Below are 19,524 nucleotides of genomic sequence, written 5' to 3'. Positions count from 1 at the left end.
GAGGCTCCTGAAGGCCAGGGATGCGGCTTCATTTCCTGCCCACGCCTGAGGCACCCCTCCTTCTGATGCAATCTGCTGTCCTAGGTTTATAGTCTTCCTTCTCAAAGCACTTAGCAGGGGACGGGCTTCAGGAAGGGTTCGAGAGCTCATAAACCTTGGCACTTATTTCTTAAAAATAAAAATCACTTTTATTACACATACCTCTTCTCAGAGCTGATAAATTTTAACCAAAATCTTCATGACCACTCTATTAAAATTCTGTCTAGGCAATAAGAAAGGCAAATGAGTTTCTTTCATTTATATATATATATATATATATATATATATATATATATATATATATATATATATATATAAATAAATTATTGATCTGGGTGGTGGTGGTGGTGCATGCCTTTAATCCCAGCACTCAGGAGGCAGAGGCAGAAGGATCTTCAAGTTCAAGGCCAGCCTGGTGTACAGAGTGAGTTCCAGGACAACCAGGGCTATACAGAGAAACCCTGTCTCAAACAAACAAATTATATATGGAAATTATATATATATATATATATATATATATATATATAATTTATTTGTATATATAATTATTGGACTTGGGATGTAGCTCAGTCGGTAGAGTTCTTGTTTAGTATGAAGGTCATCTTGGGCTCAGTCCCTAATACCATGTTAAATGGGACCAGTGGCACACACCTGTAATCCCAGCACTCAGGAGGTAGAGGCAGGGGAATCAGAATTTCACAGAATTTCAAGGTCATCTTCCACTATGTAGTAACTCTGAAGCCATCTTGAACTATATGAGACTTTGATTCAAGAAGAGGGTGAGGGCTGCAGCGTGTCTCAATAGGTAAAGCACTTGCTGGGCAAGTGTAAGGACCTGAGTTCAAACACCCAGCACCCACATAAAAGATGAGCACAGAGCCCACATCTGCCATCCCGCTGCTGTCTTGAGGGAGGCAGAGGTGGGAGGGTACTCAGATGTTCTCTGGCCAGCTAGCCTGGCACACACAAGGTGGAGGTAGACACCAACACCCCAGATTGTCATCTAATCACACATTCACCATGATGTGTGCACATCCACACTCACCATAGTGACATATGTTTACTCATCATATGCACACAAGTTCAAGTTCACCCTTGACTCCATAACATAGTCAAAATCCAACACTGGTCTACATGAGACTCTGTCTCAAAGGAAAAAGGAAAAAGGCTAAAAGAACCAGTCATTGCCCTTTTCTCTTGGCATTGTGCTGTAATGCGGGCATTTTGGTGATAGGAGACTCTTGGCAGTCACGAGAGAAGTATTTAGTGAGTGAACACTGACTTTGGCAGACATAATTGTTCTGAGCAGTCCCGACTGGAGGTGAGTCTCCTTGGAGAAAATTTGAGGACCCAGTGCTTGTTTCTCCTCTCTGCAGAGTGATGCAGGCTTTAGTCCGTCCTGTGCTTCCCATTTCCGTGAAGGGTGGACTTGACACAGTTTTGGCGATTCCAAAGGCAGAAGCCAGGTCTGTAGAGATGGCTCCGTGGGTGAGGTGTCTGTGGCACAAGCCTGAGGACATGAAGTTGCGTACAATGCTGCTGTGTGCACCTGTGATCCCAGCGCTGATATGGTGAGATGGGAGGTGGAGACAAGAGAGTTCCAGGAAGCTCGCAGGTCAGCTAGCCTGGTGTATCCAGAGTGGACAAGAGACTCTGTGGGAAACAAGGTAAGAGGCCAAGACTGACACACAACCTTGTCTTCTGACCTCCACACGCACACTCGAGAGAGAGAGAGAGAGAGAGAGAGAGAGAGAGAGAGAGAGAGATATGATAATTTTAAAAACCAGATGTATTTTTTAAAATGACGAGAAGGAGTCACACCATACAACAGGGCCCATCTGGGAGGTTTATTGAGGAGAGGGGTGCTGTGGGAGGTCTTTCTGTATGCTGTGAATATGTGTTGCTATAACTGGTTAATAAAGAAGCTGCTCTGGTCTGTGGCGAGTCAGGTTATAGCCAGGCAGGAAATCCAAATAGAGGACAGGAAGAAGAAAGGAGAGGAGAGAGAGAAACGCCATCCTGCCATCCAGGGAGCAGCATGTAATGGCACACAGATAATGCCACGGAACACGTGGTGACATATATATTAATAGAAATGGGCTGAGTTTAGTTATAAGAGCTAGCTAGCAAGAAGCCTGCCATAGGCCACACAGTTCATAAATAATAAAGCCTCTGTGTGTTTACTTGGGTCTGAGCAGCTGCTGGATTGTGGTGGGAGGACTGGAGAAACCTTCCGGCTACAGAGGGGAGAGAAGGGGCAGAGAAGGGGACAGAGATTGGTCCCTGGGGATGAGAGTGAAGGAAAAAAAAGAGAAAGAGAGAGCAGAGGAAGAGGAAGAGATGGGAGGTGGGCAGGGCCTGCCTTTTATAAGGGAATGTAAGGAATGCACACAGCGGGTGCTCTTAGTCACTGTAGCTGAGGATGTATCCTGTCAGGACCCTCAGGGCAGGCCAGTACAGATGCCTGAATGCTAACACCAGATCCTTGAGGACTGAAATAGAATTGAGGCAAAGCTTCATAAATCTCTTCTTGGACAAGACTGAGGAGCTGCCTTGCAAAAAACCTGAGGCTCGGGCTGGTGCACTGCCCATCACCCTGATGTGTCCAGCACTCAGTCTCAGAGAAGAACTCAACATTAATGGAGTGCCAGAGAGAGAGCTGGTGGGTGATTAGGTATTGATTTAAGGCAGCAGAGGAGGTATTTATACTCTGTGTCAGGGGGATGAAGAACCTTCCTTTGTGACCAGAATTAGAGATCGTTCCAGCAAGACACCTGAAGGACAACTAAACACAAATAACCCAAGGGGCAATTGCCAGGTTCTCAGTGGCTGCAGGTACATCACCTTCTACTCTGGAGCATGACCCTCTCTTTACAGTGTGGCTGCTTTTATTCAAAGTCCACTGTCAATCAGTGTGGCAGTTGCATGCAGTATGAATGGAAGGCAACCATAGATTTAGGGTAAATATTAATGGTTCCTATATTGAATGACTCAAAGAACACCAGAAAGATGAAGCTCTGTTTCCTAACAAATGGGCCCACTTCTGGTCCTGAAGAACTTTCCTACTTTGGAAGTATAAGACTTTTCTGACCTTAACAGTTAATGGAGCACAGAAACTCAGGAAAGTTTTCTCCTTAGTGACTCTCTCTCTCTCTCTCTCTCTCTCTCTCTCTCTCTCTCTCTCTCTCTCTCTCTCTCTCTCTCACACACACACACACACACACACACACACACACACTTGTTTAGGAAGCTACTTTGTTGTTTTTTCTTTTTATTACATTTATATATTTGGGAAAGAACAGGTGTGTCAGAGTGTGTTTGTGTGGAGGTCAGAGGACAACTTGTATCAGCTGGTTCTCGCCTTCTACTATGTGGGTACTGGGGATCGAACTCAGGAAGTCACCTTTGGCTGCAAGTACCTTGATCCACTAAACTGTCTTATCAGCCCATTTTCTTGTTTCTTTTTTTTAAATATTTATTTATTTATTTATTATTTATTTATTTATTATGTATACAGTGTTCTGCCTGCATGTATGCCTACAGGCTGGAAGAGGGCACCAGATCTCATTATAGATGATTGTGAGCCACCATATGGTTGCTGGGAATTGAACTCAGGACCTCTGGAAGAGCAGTCAGTGCTCTTAACCTCTGAGCCATCTCTCCAGCCCCATTTTTTTGTTTCTTAAAGCAGGACCTTTCTATGTATTTTCTCTTAGCTCCTTATCCTCCTGCCTTTGTCTCCTGATGCTGGGATTACAAGTGTACACCACCATGGCTGCCTCTCCACTGTAGGATTCTCTAATGGCCTCTTGACTGCAAGAGTTGGGTAAGCTACACTAAGTAGTCTAACAGAGGCCCACGTGATGAAGACTCGGGTCTAGCCGATAGTACTACTGGAGGTAGTGGGGCCTTTAAGAGGAGGAGCCTCAGGGAACCCCAGAGGTGGAGGGAGAAAGAATTGTAGGAGCCAGAGAGTCAAGGACACCAGAAGAACACAGCCCACAGAATCAACTAAGCAGGGCTCATAGGGGCTCCCAGAGACTGAAGAGACAGTCGCAGAGCCTGGGTGGGTTCTCTGCATATACGTTATTTAATCCTGGCTTGATATTTTTGTGGGGCTCCTAACAGTGGGAGTGGGGGTGTCTCTGACTCTTTCTTCTGCCCTTGGGACCCTTTTCCTCCTACAGGGTTGCCTCGTCCAGCCTTGATATGAGGGCTTGTGCCTAGTTTTATTGTAACTTGTTATGCTGTGTTTGGTTGATGTCTCTGTGAAGCCCACTCTTTTCTAAAGGGAAATGGAAGAAGAGTGAATGTGGTGGGGGTAGAAGGGGGGGAAGTGCCTTTGGGATGTACTGTATAAGAAAAGAACTTAAAAAGTAAAAATAAAAAGAGGCGGAGCCTAATAGAAGGAAGTTGGATCCTAAGTCTATACCCTTGATGGAATATTGAGATCCTGGCTCCCTTCTCTTACTCACTGCCCTGTCATGAGCTGAGGAGCATGGATCCATGGCTGGTTCCCCATCCTGACATTCTGCCTTCCCTTAGACCCAAACCCAATGGAGCCAACTAACCAGGGACAAAAATTTCCAAAGCCGTGAGCCCCAATAAACCTTTCTTCTCTACATGGTATTAACTCTGATATTTTGTTACAGTAATAGAACACCGAATAACACAAAAGCTTTACCTCTAAATGGGGAAAGAACAACAAATACCTTTCTTTTTTTTTTTTTTTTTTTTTGGTTTTTTCGAGACAGGGTCTCTCTGCGTAGCTTTGCGCCTTTCCTGGAGCTCACTTGGTAGCCCAGGCTGGCCTCGAACTCACAGAGATCCGCCTGGCTCTGCCTCCCGAGTGCTGGGATTAAAGGCGTGCGCCACCACCGCCCGGCCAAATACCTTTCTTGATCCCTAGAATTTATGTTCTGCACATTTGTAGCTCCAACATGGTAGAAGGGAAACAGATCAGTTTTATAATTACTAAAGAGTAAGGAGTTTTATCTCGAGTTTTTTTTTTTCTTCCTGTGAAAAAAAATTTTAAATCAACAGGGGGCTAGAGAGATGGCTCAGCTGTTAAGAGCACCGACTGCTCTTCCAGAGGTCATGAGTTCAATTCCCAGCAACCACATGGTGGCTCACAACCATCTATAGTGGGATCTGATGCCCTCTTCTGGTATAAAGGCATACATGCAAAAAGAACACTCACATACATAAAATAAATAAATCATTTTTTAAAAAATCAACAAAAGATAATCCTGGGAGTCAGTACCCTTGTTACTGCCAACTCTCTTGCACATTACTGAATAGGTCTGCTTTTTACAAAAACAAAAAACAAAACAACAAACACCTCTGAGATTTTGCTACCCAGACAATAAATTCTGCTAACATTGTTTTGTGTGTCTTTCTAAATTTTGTTTACACAGATTCTATGGTATCCCTTTGTGTGGATGTACTTACATAAATGATTTCACTCCCCATTTAGAGAGTTCCCTGTTCTAAAAATACCGGGATAAAGGCATGGTGGTACACACATGTAATCCCACCACTTGGAAGATAGAAGTGAGTAGATCTTCCTTCAAGGTCAAGGTCATCCTTGGCCATCTGTCAAGTTCAAGGTCAGCCTGGGCTACATAAGATTGTAGGCAGAGTTTCTCTGTGTCTCAGCAGCTGCTCCCAAATAACCACAAAGAGGCTTAATATTAATTATAAATTCTTGGCCGATAGCTCAGGCTTATTACTAACCAGCTCTTACAACTTAAATCAATGCATTTATATTAATCTACATTCTACCATGTGGTGCTACCTGTATTTCATCTTACACCTTCTGTTTCCTCTCCATGTCTTGCTAGTGACTCCTCTTCTTCTAGTGACTCTGCTAGTGACTCTCTAGTGACTCTGCTAGTGACTCTTCTAGTGACTCTGCTAGTGACTCTCTCTCCTTCCCAGCATTCTCTCTGCCCTGAAAATCCTGCCTAGCTATAGTCCAACCAGTTTTTTATTAACAATAAGAGCAACACATATTTACAGTGTACAAAGATTGTTCCACAGCATAAGACCCTGTTTGGTTTTGTTTGTTTTTAATACAGAGATAACATTCTTATAGATACATCTACATTCAGTGGTCCAAGAGATGCCAAGTGGGATTTCCAGTCCAAAGAAATGTTCACTTAAAGTTTGACAAAGCTAGTTCTCTCCCTCCAGAAAGCCCACAGTCATTCCCACTTAAACTAGTACTGTGTGGCAGGGATGGCAGTAATACACCCCAGCACTCGGCTTTCTCTCAGTCTGGGAAAATCAATCCTTCCTGACATTGACAGGGCCTCCTGCAATGCTGAGCTTGCATCTCTGCACCTGACTGCCGCTGGTCTCAGTTCATCCCAAGACCCCACTCCCTTCTTCTGCTTCTGAGGGAAGAGGAATCTCCCGGTTCAGTGGGCCCTGGGGCTCCTGGCTGTCAATCCACAGCGGGGAATATGAAGATGCCACATTTCTTTCCTCACCCTGCCGCTCTCGTGAGCTGACTTTCCACGGTGACACCACTTGTCTAGCTCTGTGAGGAACTCCCTCAAAATCTCTGCCTGTCACAGACAACTCAAAACTAGACGCTGTTGGTGTTGGGACTCTGTAAAACAAAGCCATGCTGTGTCCCATTTCTGCAACTAGCAACAAGTTTGTTGTTGTTTGTTTGTTTGTTTGAATAATTTGGGATTTATTAAGTAGCCCTAGGTGGCTGGGGAATCTTTGAATTCCTCTCCATTATGCTTTTGAGTAGACAGAGCAATTAATTACCTCACCATAGGCAACTCTGCTTTCCTTTCCTGAAAGTTCCAGTTGGATTCTCGCCATCCTTGACTGCTGGAGGATCAGCATCATCATGAGTGACAGTGAGCTTCTGACCCAGGAAGTCCATGACTAACTGTCAAGTTCAGAGGAAACCAACGGTCATCCATGCCCTTGACCCTAGGAAGACCACAGCACAAGAGGCTGAAATCGGAAAAGGTAGCCAAGATGCACAACACCACAGCAGACGCCATCATTGTATTTGGATTCAGAACCCATTTGGTGCTGATGATTTATGACTCCTTAGATTATGGAAAGGAAAATGAACCCAAACAAACACATATGCAAGGCGCAGCCTATATGAAAAGAAAAAGACTTCAAAAAGACAGCGAAAGGAATGCAGGGACACATGGGGAGGGCTGCAAAGGTGACCCTTGGTGCTGGCAGTGTGCTGGAGCTTGGATAACGGCAAAAAGAATAGCTCACTCATCTGCTGTGGTGATTTCTAAGGCAGGGACTGATAAACTGTAAAAATCTTTTTTAAAAGTTTCAGTTGGAATGCTTTTCCTAACACATTTAAATTCCTAACCCATTTATGCTTTGGACCAATCTTCCCTCTCTAGCCTCACCTCCTGGCAGAGCATAATGTGAAGTCATGAGGTTAGGAAACATGAGAACCTGCACACTACAGGGCACCCTCCTCCCTACCCCACCCCCAGGGAGTGTACTTTTGTTTTGTTTTGTTTTTCGGAACAGGGTTTCTCTGTGTAGCTTTGGAGCCTCTCCTGGATCTCACTCTGTAGACCAGGCCAGCCTAGAACTCACAGAGATCCGCCTGGCTCTGCATCCTGAGTGCTGGAATTAAAGGTGTGTGCCACCACCGCCCAGCCAGGGAGTGTACTTTCTTTTTTTTTCAGAGCTGAGGACTGAACCCAGGGCCTTACACTTGCTAGCCAAGCGCTCTACTACTGAGCTAAATCCCCAACCCCAGGGAATGTACTTTTAAGCTGTGATCTTTTGAAGGAAGTTTTGCATTTGCTGGGCACAGAAGGCCCATGGCCTTCAGCAGACCCTGCCTTCTCCTACTTCTCTCTGAATTCCCACTCTTCTTCCCAGAAAAAAAAGAACTTACTGGTTTAGTACAATGCTACATGACTTTTTGAACAAATGCCTTATACATTGTCTTCGTCAGTGTTCTATGGCAGTGAAGAGACACCATGACCAGAGCAACGCTTATAAAAGAAAGTATTTGAGTTCAGAGTTTAGTGCATTGTCTTCATGATGGGAAGCATGGCAGCACACAGGCAGACACGGTGCTGGAGAAGCAGCTGAGAGTTCTACATCCACGGGCAGCAGGAAGAAAGAGACACTGGGCCTGTCTTGGGCTTCTGAAACCTCAAAGCCCACCCACAGTGACACAGTTCCTCCAACAAGGCCACACCTCCTAATCCCTCTCAAGTAGTGCCACTCTCTAACGACCAAGCATTCAAATATATGAGCCTATGAAAGTCATTCCTACTCCAACCTCTACATGTAATAAATATAAAATTCTCATACATTTACCCTCACAGAGACTCTGATGGCCTGTACATATATTTAGTTTAGAAATCACTACCTTGTATATATCCCCACCAGCCTGGAAGACTCTACCTAGTTTTACTTGTAGTTCCATTCATTGTAAAGATGCTAAAGGACTGTTTTTACTTGCTAGATGTCTTCCAGAATTAAAAATGTTTTCAACCCTGTGACCCAGCCATGCCACTCTTGGGTATACCCAAGGGACTCTAAATCAACAAACCCAGAGGTATCTGCACTTCCATGTACAGAGCTGCACAATCCACAATACCCAGAAATTCAGCCAGTTGAGTTGTCCATCAACAGATGAATGGATAAAAGAAATGTGGTACCTACACATAATGGAGTTTTATGCAGCCATAAGGAAGAGGCAAACTGTGACATTGAAGGAAAATGGGCACAAGTGGAATTTGTAATGAGGGGGTAAGCTGGACTCAGAAAGATAAATGCCACATATTTGTTCTCATACTGTACTGTCCTGTTGCTGTGAAGAGGCACCATGACCAAGGCAACTATAATAAGAGGAAGCATTTAATTGGGGCTTGCTTACAGTTTCAGAGGTTTAGCCCATTGTTATCACATTAAAGAGCAGGAAAGCATCCAGACACTGGAGAAGTAGCTGAGAGCTACATCTTCATCCAGAGAGAGAGAGAGACTCTGGGCTTGGCGTAGGCTTTTGGATCCTCAAAGCCCAACCCCAGTGACACACTTCCTCCAACAAAGCCACACCTCTTAATTCTTCTAATCCTTTCAAACATTGCCACTCCCTGACGACTAAACATTCAAATACATGAGCTTACAGGGGCCGTTCTCATTCAAACCACCATACATGTGTAGAACTCAAGATTGTAAGTATAACTCTCTGTGTGTGTGTGTGTGTGTGTGTGTGTGTGTGTGTGTGTGTGTATTACAAAACTGGAGGTGGGATCCTGAGAGAAGGGATCTGAAGAGAGGTGGGAACTAGAGATGGCAGTGGAGTCCAGGTAGTGGGGAAGCAGAAGACTATCTAAGCCAGGGAAGGAAGAGCCAGCTAGAGCGGGGAGGAGATACAGAGGCGCAGTGGGGAAAAGAAACAAAGAAGAGTGTAACGTCCAGGGCTGGTGAGATGGCCGAGTGGGTGGAGGTGCTTGTCACCAAGCCTGACACCCTGAGTCTGTCCCTGAGAGCCGCATGATAGAATGGAATAAATAAATTCCCAGAGATGTCCTATGATCTCCACACCACCGCCATCACCACCACAAGTAACACACACACACACACACACACACACACACACACACACACACACACACACAAATACACTAATAAAATAAAAAATCATTTTAAAAAAGTATAATGACACATGTATGAATGTACATGATAAAACCCAGTGTTTTGTATACTAACCCAGAATTTTAATAAGAATATTGGTAATCTTTTATCCTATGCAGTTTTCCCACAAGTAGCTAACAGCATCCCAGAAGATCAAGAAAGACCATGCGCATGCTCTCAAGTAAGCACATCCCCTCCTGCCTTCCTACGACATGATTCTCATAGTTAAGCTCCTGGCTGAAGCTGCTGAGGTATAAAGCTGTGTCTCTGCCCTGCCTCTCTAGAGTCACGTGTAGAGCAAGCCTTATCACACCGCCATGACACGGATTTTGCTGCTGAGCCCCCACAAGTGACAGAGAGGTTCTGGCTTGTTTGGATCCCTTTGCATTATGATACCCTGACGGTCTGACATACTGTCAGTCCAACACCAACTTCACAATAGGTAAAGACATTCTTCTTTCTTTAAAAATGCAGGTGGGGAGCTGGAGAGACCACGGGGGTGAGGGAGGACCCGCAGGGGAGAACACTTGCTCTCACAGAGGACCTGGGTTTGATCACCAGCACCTACACTGAGGTTTACAACCATCCATAACTCCAGTTCCAGGGTATCCAACACCCTCTTCCAACCTCCATGGGTACCAGGCATGCATGTGGTGTGCTTGCAGACATGCAGGCAAAACATACATATAAAATAAAACAATTTTTAAGTTGGATTAGTAGGTGAGAAGATTATTTAGCATGCAGATTTATGTAAATCAGATATGGTGGAACATATCTTAATTCCTGGACTGGGAAGACTGAGGCAGGGGTATTGTGAGTTGAGTCAATTTTGCCTATATAACAAAGCTTCATGTCAAAAAAAGCTATAGAAAATGTATATGTACATACATACATACAGGTGCGTAGACTCTATCACTGATAATTTGATTTATGGTATGGATTATAGTATAGACATTAGCACTCTGATGATCCCAACACATAGCTGAGTTTGGGAACCTCGGAACTTGAGGTTTGGGAAGACTCTGTCTCTTTCCAACAACAGTTGAATAACAGTCTTCCCAGTTAAAATATCTTGAATATATTCCTCTGTCTCCATCCCTTCCAGATCTGAAAAATATTTCTAAGTCAGAGGCAGGTCACTAACACAACTAAACAGTCTCTGTAATACGTGTTGTTGAGATAACTAGTTAACCACTTGCAGAGTAATGAAGTTGGACCCTAACTCACACCATAAACTAAAACAAATTCAGTATAGATCCAAGAACGACATGGATGAGCTAAAATGTCAAATCCCTTGGAGGGACACATCTTGAGGCAGGATTCACCAATTTGCATCTAAAACCAAAAGTACAAGCAATAAAAGAATAGAGACAAGCAGACTCACCATCAGAATCAAAATCTCTGGGCACCATGAAGAAAATAAAAAGACAATTCACAGAGCAAAAGGTGATTTTGTTAATCTGATGAGAGAGGGGCTTGTATCTAGACTACATTTTTAAAAACCTCTTCCGGCCACCAGACTTGACGACCTGAATTCCATTCCCGGAGCCCTTGGCGGAAGGGGAAAACCGTCTCCTGGAAGTTCTCTTCTGACCACACTGTAGCAGGATCTGCAGCCCAAGATACAGGACCCCAGGCTGCTCTGGCCAGGAAGCAGATTTTCATACCGGTTGGTTGGCCTCTAGGGAACCTGGAATGCTACAGGGTTGAGGCTTTTCTGCATTTTTGGCTACTCCGTCTCCCATATATGGCTCTGTACATTCTGGTTGCCTACTTTTTACTATGGCAGTAATGACTAAATGAGAAAGGGGGGTGAAGGAAGGGCCGGCAGGAGACACACGTTCAATTCCCACCTTCACTCCGGAGGTACTGACGAACACCACACACACACACACACACACACACACACACACACACACACACACACACAAATAAATACATAAATAAAATACAAATTTAAGGACAGGGCGTGACTCAGCAGGTAAATGTTTCCCACCCTAGCCTGATGACTTGAGTTTGATCCACAGATCCCACAATAGAGGAAAAGTGCCAACTCCTGTTTCTAACTCACACCCACATTTGCACACACATATCACACACACAAACATTAACTGGTGATAAATAAAAAATTTTAAAAATGGAACTCTTACAAATTAATAATGAAAGGTTAATGAGCCAATTAAAAATGGTCAAAGAATCATTATGATCAAAGATATTTTTTCCACATAATATATTAAAATGGCCAATAAACACATCAAAGATGCCCAACTGGAAAATTAGGGAAATGAAAACCAAAACTAAAGTGAATACCATTAGGATGGCCATTTTTTACTTATTTTAATTAAAAATGTATTCTATGTTCATGAGTAGTTTTGCCTGCATGTTATGTATTGTGAGAGCCAAAGTTACATTTTAAGTTTTCATCACTGTGCCTTAGAGATCCATGAAACAAAAATGCCTCTGATCTGCAAGGCCCTTGCCCAAGGATGGACAGTTCCTGAAATGCTGGAGGCTATTGTTTATGTAAAATAACAAGTCACATGTTTTCACTCCCCTAAACGAGTTTGTTTGACTCATCTAGACCGGATGTGCTTGATCACGTGTGGGTGGGAGACTCACAGGCAGGAAATACATCAGGATGTATGCTTACCCCTGATTGGACCTGATGGGAAATGTGAATTGTGGGTTTGGCCTTCTTAAGCCCCTGCAAAACCTGATTTGGGGCCATTTTTCTGGGGAAGCAGGATTGGCTCTGGCCAGAGCCCATCCAACTAGCCAGTTTTTATTAAAGCTTGCTTCAATTTTGGCCTTAAACTGTGGTAATTAACAAAGAATATCGGAGTCCAGCCCCTCTATAGTCTTTTCCCAGAGTTCCAGAAGAGACACTACCAGCAGCAAATTAATTAACCTGAGGGATTCTTGAATGAATCTACGTACACAAAACTCTTCAGTCCGTTCACTTTATTCTTCTGAGTCAGTCCTCTCTCCACACAGCTTCTATTCTGCTCTCTTCCTTAGCTCCTTTCTTGCCTGATTCTCTCTACATATTTCTACTCTTAGTTCTTCCCCATCTAGTTCTTTCCATCTTAGTTCTTTCCCATTGTTCTTCCTATCTTAATTCTTCTCCACCTTAATTCCCCATCATGGTTTCCCAATCTAGTCCTCCTCAGGTCTCTGAGGTTTACAGTTATATACCCATGCAATAAGCAATGCTCTGGCCAAAACAAGATCACGTGGCTTGAATTCTTTCAAGGTCAAAAGGAGGGGTGATAAGGTCTTAGCTTTTGCCATTGTCATCTGAATTCCTACTCTGTATTTCTGCGGCTTGCAGCAGGTAGTGGAATTAACAGTATCTCTGCCTGCCTGGTGCCCTTGGAGACCAGAAGAGGGGGTGCAATCCCTTGGGACTACAGTTCCAGACACTTACGGTAACCTGCTGTGTGCGGTGGAAATCAAACCTGTGCTCTAAATTGCTGAGCCATCTCTCCAATCCCAGTATGACTGTTTTTAAAATGGGAAATACAACTGTTAAAAATATGGAGACACGAAGGTTGGAGATATAGGTCAGTGGTCAAATGCTTGCCTAACATGAATGAGTGTCTAACTTCAATTCTAGAAACACCACACACACACACACACACACACACACACACACACACACACATACACACACACACAGACGGAAACATTTGAATTCACATAAACTACTAGTGGACTATAAAAGCATGGCAATCATGTTGAAAAACAGCCAGCGGTTCCTCAAAATATTAAATTTATTGTTACCAGCTGTTGTATGGCAGTTTCCTCTGAACTGCAACATTTCCTCCAGGAGGGAGAGGGGGGATCATGACCCTCTAAAGGTAAATAAAAGGTCACATGTCTGAAAGAACAGAAACTTGCCAGATTCCTGAAGGCCCCTCCCCAGCACTATAAAACTGAGAAATGCAAGCTGAGAGATGTATTTGGTTGTTTTTACTCTTTACTATTTGGTTCTTACCTCTTTGGGGGCCTACCACCCAGCTCCCAAATAAGTCACACAAGGAGGCTTATTATTACTTATAAATGCCCAGCCTTAGCTTGGCTTGTTTCTAGACAGCTTTTCTTAACTTAAGTTATCCCATTTATCTTTTGCCTCTGGTCTTTTACCTTTATTTCTGTGTATCTTTTCTTTCCTCCTTATTCCGTGTCTGGCTGTGTGGCTGGGTGGAGGCCACTAGCATCCTCCTCTCCTTGTTCTTACCCCTCCTCAATCCCAGATTTCTCCTCTTATTTATTCTCTGCCTGCCAGCCCCACCTATCCTTTCTCCTGCCTTGCTATTAGCTGTTCAGCTCTTTATTAGATCATAGGGTGTTTTAGACAGGCACAGTAACACAGCTTTACAGAGTTAAACAAATGTAACATAAAAGAATGTAACACACCTTTGCATCATTAAAACAAATGTAACAGCATAAACAAATGTAACACTTATAAGTCACCCCTCCCCCGCAGTCCTGCTAATGAGCCTGATGAAAACCATTGGTTCACCAAGTTGGACACTGGCACAACCATTATTTCAGTACGCCCTAGATTCCCTTGCTAGGGTGAGGAGACATGCAAGTATGTGTATCTCTCCAGTAAAAGTCTATCACACACACTAGCAATTCTGGTTCTTGATGTATAACTGAAAGAAATGAAAACATGTCTAGGCAAAGACTTCCATGTGAGCCTTCAGAGCAGTATCACTGATGATGGGCAAGAAGTGGAAACAATTCAAATGCCCAGCTGATGTCCAGGCAAACAAGAGATGGTGCTTTCTTGCAATGGCATGTAGCTCATCAATAAGGGATAATGAAGTCAAGTGTGGGGACCCATGACTGTGATCCCAGCTCTCGGGAGACAGAGGCAAAAGGATCTTGAGTTTGAGGCCAGCCTGGGCTACAGAGTGAGACCCTTTCACAAAAAACGGGGGTCTGGAATTGATAGATGCTCTAGCATAGGTAAATCTTAAACTATTATACTTCATTAAAAACAAAACAAAACAAAAACCTAGTCACAAGAAACTTGAAATATTCAGAATAGTGAAATCCATCCAGAGGGTAGATCAGCAGTTGCCTAGGAACAGGAAGGTTGGGGAAGTGATGAGTGATTACTAATAGGGTTCTTTTGGGGGTGAAGAAAATGTACTTAAGTAGGTCATAGTCATACTTGTGAAAGTCTGTAACTATACAAAAAATCTGTTGAATGTGAATATTAAAGTTAGATCTGTGAGTTTTGCATCAATAAGGCTGTAATCCCTTATTGATGAGCTACATGCCATTGCAAGAAATCTGGGCCGGGATGTGGTGGTGCATGCCTGTAATCCCATGGGCCACCACACTTGGCAGCAGAACTTCAAATTTTAGGCCTGCTAAGATTGTATTCTTACTATTATTATTATTTTTTTTTTGAGATAGCTCTGACTTGCCTTGAGCCTTGAACTCACAGACATCTACCTCTGCCTCTTGAGTACTAGGGTTAAAGGCATGCACCACCATGCCCATGGATTGTTGTATTTTTTTTTTTTTTTGAGACAAGGTCTGTTCTGCCCAAACTGTTCTCCAACCCCCTATGTAGCTAAGTGTGACCTTGAACTCCTGGTCCTCCTGCCTCTACTTCCTAAGTGCTGGGGTCACAAGCATGCTCCACCATGCTAGGTTCAGTTACATGACCTTTTCATAGCAACAGAATAAAATAAAATCATAAACAAATGTATTTACCAAGTACACTCAACAGGGGCATCAGGTGGGGGAACTAAAGCGAAGAGTTTAGATAGAATTCTTCTGTAGGTTCCGGGTGCTATTGGATGATATTTCCAGCCTGGTCTACACAGGGAGTTTCGGGACAGCCAGGGCTACACAGAGAAACCCTGTCTCCAAAAGACAAAAACAAACAAACCAAAAAAAAACGAAATAAAATAAAACTTGGAGGCATTCCAAATGTATGCTTCTAGAAAAATCAAATTTGAGAGAAAGAATGATGAGAAATTTCCTAGGATTCAGAAAATTGTCCCATGAAGTCAGCGACCTCTTTTGTCTATTAGTGAAATGCATGACAAAAACACATGGTCCTGAACAACACAGAGACCCCAAAGTAAGTGACAAAAGAAAAGTGTTAATGTCCACAAAGATGCTAACTTGGGGGCTAGGGAGACAGTTTAGTAAAAGCACTTGTGGTCAGGTGATGGTGGTGCACATCTTTAATCCCAGCACTCGGGAGGCAGAGACAGGCGGATCTCTGTGAGTTCGAGGCCAGCCTGGGCTAGAGAGCAAGTTCCAGGAAAGGCGCAAAGCTACACAGAGAAACCCTGTCTCGAAAAACCAAAAAAAAAAAAAAAAAAAAAAAAAAAAAAAAAAAAAAAAAAAAAAAAAAGCACTTGTGGCCAGGTGTGAGGACCTGAGTTCAAATCCCCGGATCCCATGTGAAAGGTGCAGACACAGTCAGAGCATCTGCAGTGCTCCCCCAGGGAGATGGGAGGGAGAGACCAAAGAATCCCCCGACGTTCCTGGGCCAGCTACCAGGGCATCTGCAGTGATGCACAAGAGACTGCTTCAAACAAGGCAAAGGCCCAGAGCACACACCGGAGGTTCTTTTCCGGCCTCTGTGGGCAGGCTTTGGCATGCACATATGAACACGCACACACGTATAGACATACATTACACACACACACACACACACACACATACACATTTAAAAAAAACAGTTTTGAGTAGATGCTGGGAAAGTAATAGAGCATGACTATTCCATAACATTCTTGTGGTCAGAAAAGGTGACGGAAGAAGAGGAATTGTAAGTGAGCCATAAGATATGCATGCTGAAGCCAGGAAGAGAGAACCAGACCTAAGCCAACACAGAGACAAGCATGACTGGAAGGATGGGACCAGTCCAAAGAGCAAGGGCAAAGTTCTTGCAGAAAATGGGAATGTACGTGTTGTGTGATTTGTGTGATATTTTGTTTGTGTTCTGACAACTAAAGCTTGGAGTTGGAGGGCAGAGCTAGCAACTAGCTAACCATAGAGGTTTAGAGGACTGTAGAGAGAGGGTCAGGAAGTGGTAAGGCGGGGTAGAGACAGGATCTCAGCCGTTTTGGTCAGAGGAACAGAAGAGTTAGGAAGTCACTGGTGGCTGCTCCCCTGCTTCTCTGGTCTTTCAAGTTTTTACCCCAGTATCTGACTCCTGGTTTTTATTGATAAGAATAGTTGTTAAGCATTTGCATTAGCAAATATAACTGTTTAAATGAAAGGAAGGATCATGAGGTCCAGTAACCTCAGGACTCAGGAGACTGAGGCAGGAGGAAAGGACAAAGAGTGGAGACTAAAGTCATCATCAAAGGGGCACTGGAAGGAGGAAGTCATGCATAATTACTTCTGTATTTTTGTTGTTGTTTTAAGCTAGCTCCAGAAGAATTGCAGCACAGAATTACTAATGACTGTATTTTCTCATTAGTTTATATAATTAGAGGTGGAATCAAGTATTAATGAAATGTGGAACAAATAAGTTGGAATACTAAGTGTTGGACTGATGCTATAACTTATTTTGGAGGCAATGAAAATTTCATTAAAAGATTTTTAAACAAATACTGTATTTGTGTTAGATAGTAACTTGTAGCAGTGGTTCCTGAACCTGACTGTGGATCAGAATCATATAGCCAGCTTTAAAGATAGACAGATAGATAGATAGATAGATAGATAGATAGATAGATAGATAGATGATAGATAGACAGATGATAGATAGATAGATAGATAGATAGATAGATAGATAGATAGATAGATAGATAGATAGATAGATAAGAACCTAGCCTGCCTCCATTTTAGGCTTAAAAGCCATTTTATAGTAAAGATAAACTAGGTTCATTCCTGTTTATGATGAAATCTGTTTCTCAAGGACTGGGCTATGGCCCACCTGTAACCTTAACTACAAATGAGTCTGCACTGCCTATTCCAGGAATAGCAATTATGTCTTTGTTTCAAACAGTTGTTTATGACCATCTTGCAACCCTACCTTTGTTTCAAAAGGTTGTTACGACTACCTGTTGTTATGACTACCTGTTGTTATGACTACCTGTTGTTATGACTACCTTGTTATACCCACCTTGCAACCATGTTTTTGTTTCAAGAGGTTGTTAGGACTAACTTGTCTGTCCTATTCCTATAACTCTGCCTATTTTGCCCACCAAATCTGCCATTTGGAAATCCCTTACCCCTGAGCTATAAAAGCCATGTCTTCTTGACATCCAGTGCTGACCTTTCTACCCCATCTTAGGGGTAGGCAGCACATGTACACGAATAAAAATTAAAAAAAAAATACTTGCTTTAAGTAATTTGCCATGATGATTTGGGTCAGTGGTCTTTCTCCTCCTGTCTTAGGGATTAACAATAGATAGAAAGATTACTTAACTCATTACTGTGACAAAATATCCTCAAAGAAACATGCTAAGGGAGAGGTCATGCTGACAGGTCACATTGTCTCCTCAACAGGAATCAGAGACTAAACAGGAAGTAGGGCTGGGTTATAAAACTTAAGGGCACACTCCCTGGTGACTCACTTCCCTCCAGGAAAGGAAGGTTCTCTTAAAGGTTCCCAACCTTCCCAAATGGAACAACCAGCTCGGTACCAAGTGCCTATGGGAAATATTTAACATTCAAACCTCAGTAGACAGACAGATAGACAATGGTAGGTACAGACTTCTAGGGATTGCTATCTTTCTTATTAGGAATGAGTGAAATATAAGATAGTTTAGAAAATAGGAAATGATAGGGACAAAGTGGCATGCAAGAGGCTTTTGGAGAAGCTGGGGTGTAGCTCAGTTGATAGAATGCTTGCCGAGTGTGCACAAAGCCCTAGATTCCATCCCAGAAACACACAAGCCGGCATGGTGCTCTGTGCCTACAATCCCAGAACAGTAGGTGGAGGCAGAAGAATCAGAAGTTTAAGGTCATCCTCAGCCCATGGGAAGTTTTTGAGCAGCCTGGGACACATGAGAATCTGTCTTAAAATAAATAATAGTAAAAACTGGAAAAGATCTGGAGGTGATGGTTTACTGTGTTGCAGGATATTTGATCGTACTGTGTGAAAGGCGCCTTCTGATTTGGTTTAATAAAGCACTAAATGGCCAATAACCAATAGGAGAGGATAGGTGAAACTTCTGGGCAGAAATAGAAACTCTGGGAAGAACCTGAGAGGTGGAGATTTTACCAGCAAGATTTGGAGCAAGTCAGATGCACAGTATGGAGGAATGGTAACAAGCCACGTGACAGAATGTAGATTAATATAAATGGGTTAAGTTTTAAGAGCTGGTTGGGAACAAGTCTAAGCTAAAGCCAAGCTTTCATACATAACAAGAAGTCTCCATGTCATTATTTGGGAGCTGTTGGTCCAAAGAAAGCCCAACTATACTACTGAACTGGAATTATGGCAGAAGAATTAATACGATGCTTACTGTGAAGGTAATATTAATAAGACTTAGTAAATATTTAATTTATGTTCTACAAGTATACGTCTATTTTATTAGCCACTGAATATCCCAAAATCACTCATGATGCATGGAATAGAGTAAGGCTTCAAGATTTTTTTTTTAATGCAGGGGATGGTTGGATGGATGGATGGATGGATGGATGGATGGATGGATGGATGGATGGATGGAGACAAAAATCAAAGCTGACTCTAAAGGCATGTGTATGGTGAACTTTAACACTGCTAGTACAAACATGTAGGGAATTTGGCTTCAGGGAAACCAATGAGAGTTTTTATGGTTAAATCAGGAATAAGGATTACAAGGACAATGCCACAGAAAATACAGAGGGGTTCTG

The sequence above is a fragment of the Peromyscus maniculatus genome, chromosome 22 (genome assembly GCF_049852395.1).
Source record: "Peromyscus maniculatus bairdii isolate BWxNUB_F1_BW_parent chromosome 22, HU_Pman_BW_mat_3.1, whole genome shotgun sequence".
NCBI classification, from domain to species: Eukaryota; Metazoa; Chordata; class Mammalia; order Rodentia; family Cricetidae; genus Peromyscus; species Peromyscus maniculatus.
Note: the sequence above shows the minus strand (reverse complement) of the source record.